A 14,677-nucleotide genomic window follows, 5' to 3' on the forward strand; every position below is an offset into this window, starting at 1 on the left:
GGCCTCCTTGCTCACACACACTTTTTCAGTTCTGCCCACAAATTTTGTATAGGATTGAGGTCAGGGCTTTGTGATGGCCACTCCAATACCTTGACTTTGTTGTCCTTCATGAATTTTGCCACAACTTTGGAAGTATGCTTGGGGTCATTGTCCATTTGGAAGACCCATTTGCGACCAAGCTTTAACTTCCTGACTGATGTCTTGAGATGTTGCCTCCATATATCCTCATAACTGTACCTCCTCATGATGCCATCTAATTTATGAAGTGCACCAGTCCCTCCTGCAGCAAAGCACCCCCACAACATGATGCTGCCACCCCCGTGCTTCACGGTTGGGATGGTGTTCTTCGGCTTGCAAGCCTCCCCCTTTTTCCTCCAAACATAACAATAGTCATTATGGCCAAACAGTTCTATTTTTGTTTCATCAGACCATAGGACATTTGTCCAAAAGGTACGATCTTTGTCCCCATGTGCATTTGAAAACTGTAGTCTGGCTTTTTTATGGCGGTTTTGGAGCAGTGGCTTCTTACTTGCTGCGCGGCCTTTCAGGTTATGTCGATATAGGACTGGTTTTACTGTGGTTATAGAAACTTTTGTACCTGTTTCCTCCAGCATCTTCACAAGGTCCTTTGCTGTTGTTCTGGGATTGTTTTGCACTTTTCACACTAAAGTACGTTCATCTCTAGGAGACAGAAAGCGTCTCCTTCCTGAGCGATATGGCGGCTGCGTGGTCCCATGGTGTTTATACTTGTGTACTATTATTTGTACAGATGAACGTGGTACCTTCAGGCGTTTGGAAATTGTTCCCAAGGATGATCCAGACTTGCGGAGGTCTACAATTTGTTTTCTTTTGATTTTCACATGATGTCAAGCAAAGAGGAACTGAGTTTGAAGGTAGGCATTGAAATACATCCACAGGTACATCTCCAATTGACTCAAATGTTTGTCACAGCCTATCAGAAGCCTCTAAAGCCATTACATAATTTTCTGGAATTTTACAAGCTGTTTAAAGGCACAGTGAACTTAGTGTATGTAAACTTCTGACCCACTGGAATTGTGAAACAGTGAATTTTCAGTGAAATAATCTGTCTGTTAACAATCGTTGGAAAAATGTAGTGTCATGCACAAAGTAGATGTCCTAACCGACTTGCCAAATATATAGTTTGTTAACAAGAAATTTGTGGAGTGGTTGAAATACGAGTTTTAATGACTCTAACCTAAGTGTATGTAAACTTCCGACTTCAACTGTATGTAAGTGTAACGGCTTTCTAATGGTGAAGGAGAGTCGGACCAAACTGCAGCGTGTCTGTTGCGATTCATCTTTAATAAACAAACGTAGCACACAACAAAACACTAACACTATAAAACGAAAACCGAAAACAGCCTATACAAGTGTCTACTAACCTCTAACCAGGACATCAAGACACACAGGACAATCACCCACAATACAACCAAAGAATATGGCTGCCTAAATATGGTTCCCAATCAGAGACAACGATAAACACCTGCCTCTGATTGAGAACCACTTCAGACAGCCATAGACTTATCTAGAACACCCCACTAGCTACAATCCCCCATATATACACACCACATACAAAAACCCATGCCACACCCTGGCCTGACCAAATAAATAAAGATAAACACAAAATACTTCGACCAGGGCGTGACAGTAAGAACGGCCCATATTCTGAAGTGCTGAACAATTATCAAAACAAATGTATTTGTCACATACACATGGTTAGCAGATGTTAATGCGAGTGTAGCGAAATGCTTGATAGTTAGTTAGTTATATTTTTATATTAGTTATATTGAATACGTACGTTGTCTCTCGCTCATTCATGTCTTAATGGAAATTACAGATGGCCTCTTATCTGCTTATCGTCCCCTTATGCCATAGTTTGTGCTGTACATCTCAATTGTCAGTAGAAACCACATTTTTTTAAGCAAGTCAGCCATTTCTGCTATGTTTTTTTTAAAAGGCAGTAAATGCGACTGTAGCATTGGTAAGGTGTTGGGACTGCTGTTGGGAGTCTGCTGTTGGGACAGCTTTATGTAGGCCCTAACAGTTTGTGAGCACTGTTTGTCATCGTTATAGTGCAATTCATATATTGTTTAGTGTTGTGTTGTTGCTTTGCTGGCATGCATGCCACATTTGTTTGGTTTGCCCCACCAAGAATTACATGCTAAAATCACCACTGCTGGCAACCAATGACAAGATACTGGAACTCATCACGGTTCTGGTTCCTTCTTCAGCACTGAGGGATAGCTCTGAGTTATATGCCTCCCAATTCTGCATCGTCGCCGCTACTGGTTTTCAATTGATGCTGACTTTTTTGCAAAAAATTGGTTTGCGTTAAGGAAAGGGTTTTTCAGCTCATACAATGACATTGTAACAGCGTAGCCTACTAGTTAGAGCGTTGGACTAATAACCGAAATGTTGCAGGATCGAATCCCCGAGCTGACAAGGTACAAATCTGTCGTTCTACCCCTGAACATGGCAGTTAACCCACTGTTCCTAGGCCGTCATTGAAAATAAGAATTAGTTCTTAACTGACTTTCCTAGTTAAATAAAGGTACAATTAGAGGCATTCTGTGTTCTGGCTTTCTACAGGATTTTAGGGTTGGGGAATACAGTTCTTATTCTTTTCTATTTAATCATTGCATAATCTCACGATTTCTGATTTAATTTATGGACATGCACGTGTTCACCGTGTTGGTAAAGCATTCTAAACTGATAGGAAGGGTAAAGGTATTCCAGTTCTCTTTGTTCAAACAAAAACGTACATGTTAAGGAAAGGGGGATACCTAGTCAGTGGTACAACTGAATGAATTCAACTGAAATGTGTCTTCCGCATTTAACCCAACCCCTCTGAATCAGATGCGCTTCCTGCAATTGTGGCCATTGGCCATTATTCAACACTGATGCTGGTAAACCAAGGACGAGATGCTGGTTCTCATCACGCCTCCGTCTCCTTTGCCAACTGTGGGCTATCGTCTGAGCTATACGCAAGCCCATTCATTTTGCATCGACGCTGCATCCCTCTCAGACAGAGAGGGATGCTATGTTAGCTAGCTGGCTATGGCTATCCAACACTGAAACTCTTCAAGGTAAGCTTTAGGTCAAGGTAAGCTTTAGGTTTTATTAATTTATTGCCATCATATTGCAGTTATTTCACGTAGGCCAACAGCAGTGGAGGCTACTCAGAGGAGGGTGGGGAGGACCATCCTCCTCAGTGAATTTCATAAAACTAAAAATAGTGAAACATTAACGAAGTTATACTTTTTAGATAAAAATATACTACATTATATTTACATCGCCAAATAATTGACTAAACACACAGTTTTTCAATGAAGGTCTACAGTAACCTAAGCAGCACCCTACTCTGTAGGGTAGCAACATGGTGTGGTCTGACAGCTAGCTTCTGTCCTCCTGTAGGTACATTGACTTCAAAACAGAAAGTAGGAGTTTCATGGTTCTCACCATCTTCCATATATTTACACAGTAATTATGACAACTTCCAGAGGATGTCTTCCAACCTATCAGAGTTCTGGCAGCATGAACTGATATGTTGTCCACCCAATCAAAGTATCAGAGATGAATCTAGTACTGAAAGCTTAATCTACAGCTAGCTAGCACTGCACTGCATAACATGTGGTGAGTAGTTGACTCAAATAGAGAGAAAGACAACAGTTAAACAGTTTTGAACAAATTCATTTTTCCCAAAAATAAGGAGAAGCAAGAGAGAGAGAGAGATAGCTATATTTCATAGTATATATTATTCTACAATGTAGAAAATAACAAAAATAAAGAAAAACCCTGGAATGATTAGGTGTGTCCAAACTTTGACTGGTACTGTATGTACACACATACATACAGAGCATTCGGAAAGTATTCAGACCACTTTACCTTTTCCACATTTTGTTACACACACATATATATATATATATATATATACAGTGGGGCAAAAAAGTATTTAGTCAGCCACCAATTGTGCAAGTTCTCCCACTTAAAAAGATGAGAGAGGCCTGTAATTTTCATCATAGGTACACTTCAACTATGACAGACAAAATGAGAAAAAAAATCCAGAAAATCACATTGTAGGATTTTTAATGAATTTATATGCAAATTATGGTGGAAAATAAGTATTTGGTCACCTATAAACATGCAAGATTTCTGGCACTCACAGACCTAGAACCTCTTCTTTAAGAGGCTCCTCTGTCCTCCACTCGTTACCTGTATTAATGGCACCTGTTTGAACTTGTTATCAGTATAAAAGACACCTGTCCACAACCTCAAACAGTCACAATCCAAACTCCACTATGGCCAAGACCAAAGAGCTGTCAAAGGACACCAGAAACAAAATTGTAGACCTGCACCAGGCTGGGAAGACTGAATCTGCAATAGGTAAGCAGCTTGGTTTGAAGAAATCAACTGTGGGAGCAATTATTAGGAAATGGAAGAGATACAAGACCACTGATAATCTCCCTCGATCTGGGTCTTCACGCAAGATCTCACCCTGTGGGGTCAAAATGATCACAAGAACGGTGAGCAAAAATCCCAGAACCACACGGGGGGACCTAGTGAATGACCTGCAGAGAGCTGGGACCAAAGTAACAAAGCCTACCATCAGTAACACACTACGCCGCCAGGGACTCAAATCCTGCAGTGCCAGACGTGTCCCCCTGCTTAAGCCAGTACATGTCCAGGCCCGTCTGAAGTTTGCTAGAGAGCATTTGGATGATCCAGAAGAAGATTGGGGGAATGTCATATGGTCAGATGAAACCAAAATATAACTTTTTGGTAAAAACTAAACACGTCATGTTTGGAGGACAAAGAATGCTGAGTTGCATCCAAAGAACACCATACCTACTGTGAAGCATGGGGGTGGAAACATCATGCTTTGGGGCTGTTTGTCTGCAAAGGGACCAGGACCAGGATATGGGGCCATATATCGTGATATTTTGAGTGAAAACCTCCTTTCATCAGCAAGGGCATTGAAGATGAAACGTGGCTGGGTCTTTCAGCATGACGATGATACCAAACACACCACCCGGGCAACGAGGGAGTGGCTTCGTAAGAAGCATTTCAAGGTCCTGGAGTGGCCTAGCCAGTCTCCAGATCTCAACCCCAGAGAAACATCACTGCTCTAGAGGAGATCTGCATGGAGGAATGGGCCAAAATACCAGCAACAGTGTGTGAAAACCTTGTGAAGACTCTGTCATTGCCAACAAAGGGTATATAACAAAGTATTGAGATAAACTTTTGTTATTGACAATATACTTATTTTCCACCATAATTTGCAAATAAATTCATAAAAAAATCCTACAATGTGATTTTCTGGATTTTTTTTGTCATTGTGTCTGTCATAGTTGAAGTGTACCTATGATGAACATTTACAGGCCTCTCTCATCTTTTTAAGTGGGAGAACTTGCACAATTGGTGGCTGACTAAATACTTTTTTGCCCCACTGTATATATACTTTACTTTAACTTTCGCTTACTTAGCTAGCAAATGCAGCTAGCTAGTTTAGCCTACTCAAACACCCGGTTTAAACAGAGAGGGATGCTATGTTAGCCAGCTGACAATGGCTATCCAACACTGGAAATCTTCCAAGTCAAGGTAAGCTTTTGATTTTATAAATGCATAGCCACAGGGGCCTGCCAGTGTAACTGCTAAACTGCTTGTTGTACACTGCACTGTGTTAATTGAAGTTAATTGAGGTTAATTGAGGTCATTGAGTCATTTGTTGAGGTCATTTGTACATGTAGGTAGGGGTAGAGTGACTATGCATATATAATAAACAGCAAGTAGCAGTAGTGTAAAAGGGGGGTGGACTATGCAAGTAGTCCACGTTGCCATTTGATGAATTGTACAGCAGTTTTATGGCTTGGGGGTAGAAGCTGTTAAGGAGCATTTTGAACCTAGACTTGGCACTCCGGTACCGCTTGCAGTGCGGTAGCAGAGAGAACAGTCTATGACTTGGGTATCTGGAGTCTTTGAGAATTGTTTGGGCCTTCCCCTGACACCACCTAGTATAGAGGTCCTGGCGGGTCTACTAACCTGTTAGATCTAGTAGCTATGTTGACTATTTCTTTAATATGTTGAAAACTATGTATGCTGTGTGGTTACTTATGGTATGAAAGTTTGGCTTGGAATGTTTTTTTCGCCTGGTCATAGGCAGCTGTTGTATTGTGCACTGAAGTCCACAAGCGAAGGGAAAAGGTGAGAGTAGGAGAGAGCATAGATGCGAGAATGAATTTTATTTACAATGAGCAAAGTTACCATGCAGTTTATATGTGGCTGCTGTTTTCATGTGATCAGGGATGTATTCATTCCGCCGATTCTGTTGAAAAACAAGAGTGTGCAAGGCGGTATTGAATGTGTGTGTCAATGTCTGTCACCTTGATTAAACTAATTTCTCTCCACCTATGCACCTACGTTGTAAATGTTCATTCGTAGGCTGTGGAAACCTCATGATGGGTATAGCAAAAATGTGAGACTATCGATGTTAAACCTATCAATGTCACATTGAGCTGGGTGAATGTGAATATGAATGACAGTCATCCAATATGCTGTCATAAAATAGTCCTCTATTTTGGAGGATTGGTACAGCTTACCGCACTCACTGCCTGTAGGCTATTTTATTTTGACACTTTGCTTGGGCAGTGAGCTACCCTGAAAGAGCAGAGCATATATTGCCAAGACTTGCATTATTCATTGCTTAATAAATGGTTAAACATATTTCTACGTGCGTTTTCTTTCTGAAATTAAGCGGCGCCAATTCAGGAAGGAAACTCGAGTGCCCAGCCTCAGGCTGACGCATCAGCTGAGATGGCATCAATTAGAGGCTAGTATCAATCATGCCTACCTTATTTGGCGGTTTATTTAAGCTGACTGGGTCTTCTCACTCATCCTGCTGCCGCTTGCTGCTGGTGCTGCTAGGTGCTGGCTTCTTGCTACCACCACCACCACAGTTGTGTGTTCCTGCTGGGGGGATTGGTATAATTTACCGCGCTCACTGTCTTTAAGCTATTTTATTTACTCATTGCTTGGGCAGTGAGCTACCCTTAAGGAGCAGAGCCTATATCGCCAAGACTTGCATTATTCATTGCTTAATAAATGGTTAAACATATTTCTACCTGGCAAATTCTTGAGGCATTGCGTTGGATGGGAGCCCGACGAGCCGGTTGAGGCATGACGTGGGATGGGAGCCCGACGAGCCGGTTGAGGCATTGCGTGGGATGGGAGCCCGATGAGACGTAGGAGCCCGACGAGCCGGTTGAGGCATGACGTGGGATGGGAGCTTGCCGTCCCAACCAGGGCAAGGAAACCAGCTGAGGCACCCCCGGTTCCTTCAGCGGCACCCTGACTCAATGTCACCAACAAAACAAAAAACTAAAATCTTCGTACAGTGGTGTCAGCATTCTGTAAGGATCGATGCTGGAGACGAGAAGCAGGTATAGGGAGTGAATATTTAATAACCACAGACAGGAACAGAATACGGACAGCGTCTGGACAAGGGAAATGGAAACCACAATAATGCTGACACGGGGATGGAAAAGAGGAGACAGAAGGCAATCAAAACGTGAAGGAGTCCAGGTGAGTCCAATGGGCACTGATGCGCATAATGATGGTGACAGGTGTGCGGAATGAAAGGCCTGGCTGCCCTCGAGTGCCAGGGAGGGTGAGTGGGAGCAGGCGTGCTCACATAAGTCTTAATCAGCCAAATGGATACGGATTGGCTCTCTGGCTATCTGAATAATGACCTGTATTGTACTGTACAACTCACTTATTGAGTCACCCTGCCTCTCACACACCGAATAGATGAATGCATGACTTGTGCTCCCCGATGCATGCATTATCAAGGTTTGGAAGAAAATTTAAAGCATATCAATAATGAACCGAGCAGGTTCGGGTTCAATTCTGAATTTCAGAATTCAATTCAACCCTTGAAATTTGAATTTGATTTGGCCACAGCCCACAGCCCACAGACACAGGAAGCAGGATTTGAATATAATTTGAATTAAGAACAATTGAATTCAATTGAATTTAAAGACATTTACCTGAGACGAGTCTCATTCTTTTAACAAATATTTTGCCAAAAGCATCTGCCACCTCATACCAAAGGATACAGATACCTTTGAAAGTGGAACTAATAGCGTTTTAACAACATGACATGTTGTCCATTTAAAAATAAAAAAAATCTGACAAGCGAGCACTTACATATGGTCATTTTCAAATGTTCATAAATGTCTGTTTCCTCTGTTTCATCTCCGCGTCAACATTATTGTGGTTTCCCCTTTCCAGACGCTGTCCGTATTCTGTTCCTGTCCGTGGTTATTAAATGTTCACTCACTGTACCTGCTTCTCATCTCCAGTGTTGATCCTTACACTAAATACAGATGGGCAGGGGAACTCACAAAGGGTGGTCAACATTAAAGAGTGAATAACATGAGTAATAAAAATGCTTTGGTGTTACAATGCATTTATAATGTAACCAAGATAGAACTCTTTGGCCTGAATGCCAAGCGCCGCGTCTGGAGGAAACCTGGCTCCATCCCTACGGCGAAGCATGGTGGTGGCAGCATCATTCTGTGGGGGTGTTTTTCAATGGCAGGACTGGGAGACTAGTCAGGGTCGAGGGAAAGATGAACGGAGAAAAGTACGGAGAGATCTTTGATGAAAACCTGCTCCAGAGCGCTCGGGACCTCAGACTGTGTCGAAGGTTCACCTTCCAACAGGACAACGAGTACACAGCCAAGACGATGCATAACATAAGAACATATGTATTTAAGTAAAAATTGAATGAATGAGAAACACACTTAATTAACAGATTCAAACATGGAAGCCATTCCTAAACAGAGCTATATCAACACCCTTATTGTACATTGAACAGGTCCATGTTGCCGCTGTCAATTGTGAGCAGCACATTTAACACTGCACTCTGTCTTATTCCTCCAGAATAAGCAGGACAACATTACACAGGTGAAAAAAAGGTACCAAAAACAGTACACCACAACACTTTAAAATGTGTTACTGAGTCTAGATGTTTCAAATCAGGAGAAAATGAGTAAAGGTAGCAGCTTAGGGAAAATGGGTGAAGGTAGGGTGAGTTTAGAGATAAGATTGAGAGTTCCAAATGTCCGAAGTTGATGGGGCATAAAAAGCACGGTATGTATTATGGGGTAGTGATGGTTGGCCATGGAATAAATATAAAATGGGGTGCTGGTGTGCTTCTTCACCCCCTTTAAGTCGTTGTCACAAATATCCGGCCCATGCCCAGTCATATTCGAAGTCTTAGCATGTGTCATTAGACGTCATTCAGTTTTAGATGCAGCATTCAAATTGTGAATCACAACAATAAATTGTGAATCACAACAATAAAGACGATGAGTGATCACGGAATTTCCACATATTGAGCCATAGACAATACAACTTAAGAATTGAGGAAAGCATATTGTTGACAACATGGTGGTTTACACTATGTCTACTGTGTGTGAATGATGGAAGAATCTTACCCCAGCTATAGGTACATTTGAGTGTATGTGGTCACTTATGCTTGCACATCAACCACTAATGTGAGTGTTGGAGACTTGGAATGCTTTCTCTGAAAATGCTGCTTGAATGTCTTCGGGCCTGCATCCATAAAGATAAGATGTTGAGGGACCAAATGTCCGAAGTTGAGGGACCATGGGGCACAGAGTGGAATAAGAGGTAGCTAGAGGGGTGGTTGGCTTTCTTCTTAGCAGTCGTGACCATGGCATCAGTCAACAAGTTCAACTTCAACTTGAGAGTGGAGCATGCGTTATATATCACTAACTCCACTCCACCCCTTATACGGGAGTATGTATAAGCTTTTCGTTCCAGCCCAAACTTGATTGCAAAATCGTAGCCTGTCGCCGTGATTCGGTATGTTGATTTATTAAGTCAGGTGTTAGAGCTAGGCTAGGACAAAACCGTTCACACACGCAGGCTCTTCAGGAGTTCCTGCAATGACTGAAACAGACCAAAGTAGGAGAATGGGGTTTCAGGTTGAAACCACTTACAGTACCTAGCTGAGAGGTTACAAGACTAAGGCACACCCATTGGTTCTGGAATAGAGAAGGTGAAAATAAGGTTTGCAATTTGTTATCAACTTAAGCAATTCTTAAGTTGATAACATCAATAACATGACAGTAATTCTACCTCAAAAACAAACGTGTGAATACCTATTAATTTAAAACTCACCATAGCAGGTAGGACTAAATAAGGTCACCTAACCTTGTCTACTAGCTATACTAGTTATCTGCTGTCCAGAGCGTTACAGCAAACATAATGTTTCCCCCAGTAAAGTGAGCACACTGTTGACTCAAGATCAGTCCATCTCTGAAAATTCTCAAAATGCCAGATTAAAACAATACAGCTAGCTAGGGTAGCTACAAGTCAAATCAAATCAAAGTATGTTTGTCACGTGCGACGAATACAACAGGTGTAGACCTTACAGTGAAATTATTACTTACAGGCCCTAAACAACAATGTAATTTTTAAGTAAAAAATAGGTATTAAGTGAACATCAGATAAGTAAGGAAATAAAAAACAACAAAAAGACAGTGAATAATAATAGTAGGGAGGCTGTAACAGTAGCGAGGCTATATACAGTAAGGAGGCTATATACGGGCATCAGTTAGTCGGGCTAATTGAGGTAGTATGTACATGTAGGTATGGTTAAAGTGACTATGCATATATGATAAACAGAGAGTAGCAGTAGTGTAAAAGAGGGGTTGGCGGGTAGTGGGTGGTGGGACACAATGTAGATAGTCCGGGTAGCCAATGTGCGGGGGCACCGGTTAGTCGGGCTAATTGAGCTAATTGAGCTAATGTATATGTATATTGAGCTAATTGAGCTAATGTATATGTATATTGAGCTAATTGAGCTAATGTATATGTATATTGAGCTAATTGAGCTAATGTATATGTATATTGAGCTAATTGAGCTAATGTATATGTATATTGAGCTAATTGAGCTAATGTATATGTATATTGAGCTAATTGAGCTAATGTATATGTATATTGAGCTAATTGAGCTAATGTATATGTATATTGAGCTAATTGAGCTAATGTATATGTATATTGAGCTAATTGAGCTAATGTATATGTATATTGAGCTAATTGAGCTAATGTATATGTATATTGAGCTAATTGAGCTAATGTATATGTATATTGAGCTAATTGAGCTAATGTATATGTATATTGAGCTAATTGAGCTAATGTATATGTATATTGAGCTAATTGAGCTAATGTATATGTATATTGAGCTAATGTATATGTATATTGAGCTAATTGAGCTAATGTATATGTATATTGAGCTAATGTATATGTATATTGAGCTAATTGAGCTAATGTATATGTATATTGAGCTAATTGAGCTAATGTATATGTATATTGAGCTAATGTATATGTATATTGAGCTAATTGAGCTAATGTATATGTATATTGAGCTAATTGAGCTAATGTATATGAATGTATAGTTTGTTTATTTTTTTATATTTTTTATTAATTTCACCCCCTTTTTTCTCCCCAATTTCGTGGTATCCAATTGTTAGTAGCTACTATCTTGTCTCATCGCTACAACTCCGGTACGGGCTCGGGAGAGACGAAGGTTGAAAGTCATGCGTCCTCCGATACACAACCTGCCCTTAACCACTGCGCCACCCGGGAGCCCCTTGAATGTATAGTTAAAGTGACTATGCACATATGGTAAACATAGAGAAGCAGCAGTGTAAAGAGGGGTTGGGGGGGGCACAATGCAAATAGACAATTGATTACCTGTTCAGGAGTCTTACGGCTTGAGAAGCCTTTTTGTCCTAGACTTGGCACTCCGGTACCGGTTGCCATGCGGTATTAGAGAGAACAGTTTATGACTGGGGTGGGTGGGGTCTTTGACAAGTAGTACTTGAAGTAGGCTACACACCCGTCACCCACAGACACAAACAAACATTATGAAGAACGCATTTTTATTTATTTATTTATTTCACCTTTATTTAACCAAGTAGGCAAGTTGAGAACAAGTTCTCATTTACAATTGTGACCTGGCCTAGATAAAACAAAGCAGTTCGACACATACAACAACACAGAGTTACACATGGAGTGAAACAAACATTCAGTAGAAAAATAAGTATATCTACAATGTGAGCAAATGAGGTGAGATAAGGGGGCGGCAGCGTAGCCTAGTGGTTAGAGCGTTGGACTAGTAAACGGAAGGTTGCGAGTTCAAACCCCCAAGCTGACAAGGTACAATCTGTCGTTCTGCCCCTGAACAGGCAGTTAACCCACTGTTCCCAGGCCGTCTTTGAAAATAAGAATGTGTTCTTAACTGACTTGCCTGGTTAAATAAAGGTAAAAAAAAGAATTTAAAAAAATATTTAAAAAAGGGAGGTAAAGGCAAAACAAAGGCCATGGTGGCAAGGTAAATACAATATAGCAGGTAAAACACTGGAATGGTAGATTTACAGTGGTAGAGATAGAAACAATTATGTGCAAAGGAGCTAAATAAATAAATACAGTAGGGGGAGAGGTAGTAGTTTGGGCTAAATTATAGATGGGCTATGTACAGGTGCAGTAATCTGTGAGCTGGTGCTTAAAGCTAGTGAGGGAGATAAGTGTTTCCAGTTTCAGAGATTTTTTTAGCATAGCTAGTTAACTAGTCTGCTGGTTTATAAAAGCGAAAGAAAGCTCAACTCGTTCTTATGAAATTCTCATACATTTAAAATACATCTCTCCAGGTTAATGTTGCTAACTAGATAACCATGAGCTAGCTACAGTGGCTAGATACATTTAAAACTTGCCCAAGACAGAATTGTCAATTTAATAAACTTTAGCCAATTTATGAATTAATAACATTAGCTAACATTACATACAGTAGTTAATTAAAAAATGTCTACCTTTGCCTCAATTTGAATTTCTAATGCAGATTATCATGGCCATGGTGAGTGATGTGAATCTTGAGAAGGGCATTTGTAGTTATGTATGACAGCCACATTAGCAGCTAATTAGCATTTATTCGGGGTAAATACTAGCGAATATATTCATAAAATTCACCATGTCCGAGAGAGATTTACACGGTCATGAAAACGTCGCACCAGGGTAAGACAACACGAAATACAGCCATTATTTATTGATGTGTTTCAGCCTTTATTTGAAGTGTTTAAAATTTAGTGTTTAAAATGTAATGGTGGAAAATCGATTGGAACCGTTTCTGTGTTTGACCATTAGGTTTTATGGTTATTATGCCAGAGCACGATGAGCTAAAATCTAATGAGGGAACATTAGATAAACCCTCAGCTATTTGGTCATAAAGATTGCACTGATAAACAATGGGGAATAGTAGCCTGCTTGACCTTCTGCAGCTTGCCTGCCAGTGCATGCTTGTCCAAACCCACGTTTTGACAACTGAATGGGAACTTGCCTGTCTGCCTGCCAGCCCATCTGATAGATGCCAAATACATTTCATTGACAACTAAGGTTGCATTCTTAAATTGCCTCCAGTGTCTCAGAGTGCACTCTGGGTTGTTCGTAAATTCAGAACGTTCAGAGTGTACCCTGCACTATTGACACTGGACGCTTTGGTCGAGGAGTAGGATTATTCCTAGTGTTCTTCACAACGGCATTCAGTCAAGCACCCAAGCTTACTAAATAAAGTTGGCTAATGCTAACTGCATAGCAGTTCAGCAGGTTCAGTATAGCTAGCTAGCAAAGAGATTCACATTTCTTACTATCTAGCCACTTATGACTGACTTGTGATCGACGTTGCCCTTGCCAGATTGATTGTATTGACATTCCCAGCCTTAGTCCACTTTTGTCCCCAAGATATTGTCATTGAAACTGAAACACTGCATACCGAATGGGTGAAAGCAGCAAACAATGTACCAGGCCAGCTGTGATTTACAACCTCAAATAAAGTTGGTTTTGAAGTATAAACTGGGACCGATACTATGATTGTCTGTTTAATATCTGCAAAGTAGTTAAAATGCTGTCAGTTCTACTTTAAAATATCAGCTTGATTATAATTGTCAAACAGTATTTTGTTTGTATTTTCTATTGAGAAGGTTATTCCAGTCCATTCTGCAGTGTTTGCATTCTGGGATATGTAGTTTTTGTTCATATTAAATAATAATAAAAATAGTAAGTGAATTATTCATTATTTTAGACAATCTACAAAATGATCTTATAGACCACTATAATTATTTAGAATAATATGTTTTAAAAATGAAATATTTTAAGAACGTGTTAAACATAGTATTGTTGAGCATACATGATGTCAAAAAATATACATGTGCATTCTGATTTCTGGAATACTTTTTCCATTTGAATTTCAATTAATTTCACTGAATTAAATTATCCTTTCATTCAAATTCAATTCCAATTCTCCTTCCTGTGGGGTGAGGCCAATATGAATTACATTTCAAATTCAAAAATTTAATTAGAATTTAAGACCAATTCACAAGTCAATTCAGAATTAACCCCAACACTGGAACCGATGAAGTAAACCTGAAGAAGATGTTAGCGTTTAAAAAAGTATTTATTTAGCAATTTCAAGCTCTCTCGCACCTGAGACTACTTCTGGGAAGGATGGAAGGAAGGATGCATGGTGAAGTATTAGAAAAGGTCCATAGAGAGAGCAACGTCCTCCTCTGTGTAT

Source organism: Oncorhynchus nerka, linkage group LG2 (assembly GCF_034236695.1).
Source record: "Oncorhynchus nerka isolate Pitt River linkage group LG2, Oner_Uvic_2.0, whole genome shotgun sequence".
Classification (NCBI taxonomy): Eukaryota; Metazoa; Chordata; class Actinopteri; order Salmoniformes; family Salmonidae; genus Oncorhynchus; species Oncorhynchus nerka.